The following is a 3,290-nucleotide window of genomic DNA, read 5'->3' as shown; positions in this document are numbered from 1 at the left end:
CGCGGGGCTGGGGGCACACAGACCGAGTCTCCGCCCCCTTGTTCTCTGCGTTCCCGGCCCGGGAAGCCGTGCCGGGCACGCTCCTTGGTGGGTGGCCCGGAGTTTCGTCCTGAGCCCCCTCCCAGCAGAGTCAGCCGGTGACCCGGGGAGCGGGGGAGGGGCCTTCCGAGGCTGGAGTTTGGGGTCCCTGTCGGTGGGGCGTGGGGGCGACGCTGGTCGCTTGCAAGCGCGTCCGCTTTGTTCGCCCAGCCGCGAGTCCCGGGGGCGAGGGCCGTAGACCGTGGCAGGGATCCTGCCAGGGGCGAGGGGCTGAGATGCGTCTTGGTGGGGGCGTGGGGCATGCACGGGTGCGGCCTGCCGGGGGCTCCAGAGCTGCAAGCGTGGCTGGTCCGGGCGCGGCCCAGGCGCACGCTCACCGGGGAGGGTAGGTGCGCGTGGAGCGCTCCCTGCCCTGATGGTGGAGGCCCTACTGCAGGACCTTGGAGTTGGTAACGGGAAGAAAGCTCTCAGACTCTCCCCGCTACCCAGAGCCTTTTCCAAAAGGGCTTTCGAGGTTCCATTGGCCTAGGTAGGAACTTGGATGCAAACTGCAGACACCTCCACCTGCCCAGCCAAGCCCACCACCTCCTGGTTTCCTAGAGGTCCCACTGCAGGGAGCCAGCAGGTACCTGAGGGCACAGGCCAGCCTGCCACTCTGTAACTACATGGGAACCTCTCAGTCCCCCAGCCACACACAGTGGCGTCCCCAGGAGGAGCAGGTCCACCCACCCTGTGTATCTGCAGTCCAAGGTGGAGGGACGAATGCCCCAGGGCTGGTGCATTTGGGTTTTGTTTTGTCATTTGTGGGAAGGATCAGATTTCTTTCTTAACACTGATAGTCCCAGTCCCCTGGGTCTTCCCAATAGCAGCTTTGTGGACATAGGAAGCCTGGAAGTTGAGAGTGAGGGCTTGGGGGTCTCAGACCTGTTTCCAGCTGTGAACTGTGGGCAGTCAGGCCCCTCTGAGCCTCCATTTCCATGTCTGTCAGTGGAGACAGCTCTGCTTCCCCTGCAGGGCTGTGGAAGCCCAAGGCATTTGGGAGTGGAGGTTAATCTCTTTTCCCTCCTCCTTTGGGAAAAAAGGAGGACTTCCCAGCAGCTTAAAAGGCAGAGAAAGCAGGTTCAGTTTCTGAGCCCATCACTTACTGGCTGGGGGCTTCAGATACCTGACTCAATCAGTGCACAGGTATCTACCTACAGGTCACGGCTCTGCGCAGTACCCTCCCTGGGGTGGGGACTTAGTGGGAAGATAGGGCTCTGTCCTCTGAGGGCTCACACTCTTGACACCAATGCCTGTTTCCTTGTCTGCAAAGTGGCCAGTGATGCCTACTTTGTGGAACCTCATGAGATCACACGTTGGTGACTATAACTGTCATTACTTATCACTTACTTTTGAAAACCTTACAAAAGTAGAGAGAACAGCATGACAAAGGCCCATGTGTGATATCCCAGCCCCTAGGCCCACAGCCTCCTCTCCAGACTACCACCAACCTCCCTTCATTAGTGGTTTGAACCAAATCTAGACATATTATTTCACTGATAAATAATTTAGAAATATCTGTAAACTACGATTTTTATAAAGCATTATTAAAACACTATTTTTGCACCTAAAGGAATTATTTCTTAATATGAAATGTAGAACACGGAGGTGCATGTGCGCACAGGAATGTGACGTGTGCCCTCGCTGAGGGCCCCACCTGGAAGCGAGGGCTGTAACCCACCCCAACTCAGGCTGCCCGAAGGACCACAGGGAGAACGAGAGGGATCCTCAGGAGGCTGAGAGTCTAGACAGGGCTACCCCAGCATCCCTGAAATGCTTTGGGGGTCCAAATCCAGAGAGGAAGGTGCTGGGGGATGGGGGGCAGGTGGCCCCTGCCTCTGCGACCATCTTGCCTTCCCTGCAGCCATTTAGTTTATGATATTCATTCATTCACTTCATTAGCTCATTCATCCATACAGTGGTGTGTGCCAAGTGCCTTCTCGATGCTCTGGGCAGGGCCCTGGGCACACAACAGGGAACAGGATTTGGGCCAAGTTTTCCAGTCGAGAATGTGCTGGAAAATAGGTCAGCAGCAGAGCACAGGGCATCAGCAATCAGCCCTCAGGGAAGCCTGGGGGCTGGGCTGAGGCACCCCAACTCCTGGCTCCCTCACTGGGGTGCTGCTTCAGTGCCCACTCATCAGCCAGGGCACCCCCCTGCAGGGGGGTTGGGTCCCCCTTGATAAGGGCTGTACTGGGGTAAGGACCAGAACATTGTTGTGACCCCACACTCCGGGGTCCTTTCTGGGGCATCAGAAACACCTGCTTGCCTCTGCCCTGGCCCTGGAGACCCTGGGGGCTGCCAGCACCTGCCCCCATGCCTGCCTGGCATTGAGCCTCTGGTTCCCACCCTGGGAAAAGCAGCAGGTCTCGCCCGTGAGAAATTTTCTTCTCCCCACAAGCTTGTTGAGAGGGTGTCAGACAGGCCTGGGTGATTCCTAGCACAGCTCCTTACTAACCGTGGGCTAGTGGGCTCCTTGATTCACCCTCATTTGTTCACTGCGCACCTACTGTGTGCTCGGTCCTAGGAATGCAGCCAGGAACTAGATACAAGCTGCTTGGAGCTGATGCTTCTCGCTCTACCCAGTCCCAGCCTGCTTCTGGGGCTGAGCCTGGGGGTCTGGTGCGTGGCTGACTCACAGTGTATGCGAGTATCAACTCCAGCCAAGATCAACCTTTGTTTCCATTGAGGATTGTTTTTAAATTGAGATATTATTCACATATACAGTTCACCCTTTTGAAGTGTGCAACTCACTGTTTTAGTATATTCACAAAATTGTGAGGTCACCACCACTATCTAATTTTATAATATCTTCATTACCCCCCCAAAAAAAAAACCCATACCCATTCTCCCCTTCTCCACTGCCCCCCCACCCCCCGCCGCCTCTGACAATCACTGATCGGATTTCTATGCACTTGCCTATTCTGGACACTTCGTAAGAACGGTGTCATGCAGTATTAGTCCTTCTGGGCCTGGCTTTCACTCAAATGAGGGGATCAGGCTCATCCACGTGGTATCCTGTGTCGGTGCCGTAGTCCTTCTTGGGCTGAATCACATTTTGTTTATCCATTGAGCCACTGACATGCATTCGATTGCTTCCACTTTGGGCTCCTGCAAATCACGCTGTGGACATGCGTGTATAGCTGACTCATCAACAACATAAGGGTTAGGGGCACCAACCTCCCTCAAAGTCAGAAATCCACATAGAACCT

Source organism: Mandrillus leucophaeus, unplaced genomic scaffold (assembly GCF_000951045.1).
Source record: "Mandrillus leucophaeus isolate KB7577 unplaced genomic scaffold, Mleu.le_1.0 Scaffold10, whole genome shotgun sequence".
In the NCBI taxonomy this organism is placed as follows: Eukaryota; Metazoa; Chordata; class Mammalia; order Primates; family Cercopithecidae; genus Mandrillus; species Mandrillus leucophaeus.
The sequence above is the reverse complement of the archived record's forward strand: the minus strand, read 5'-3'. Positions refer to the sequence as shown.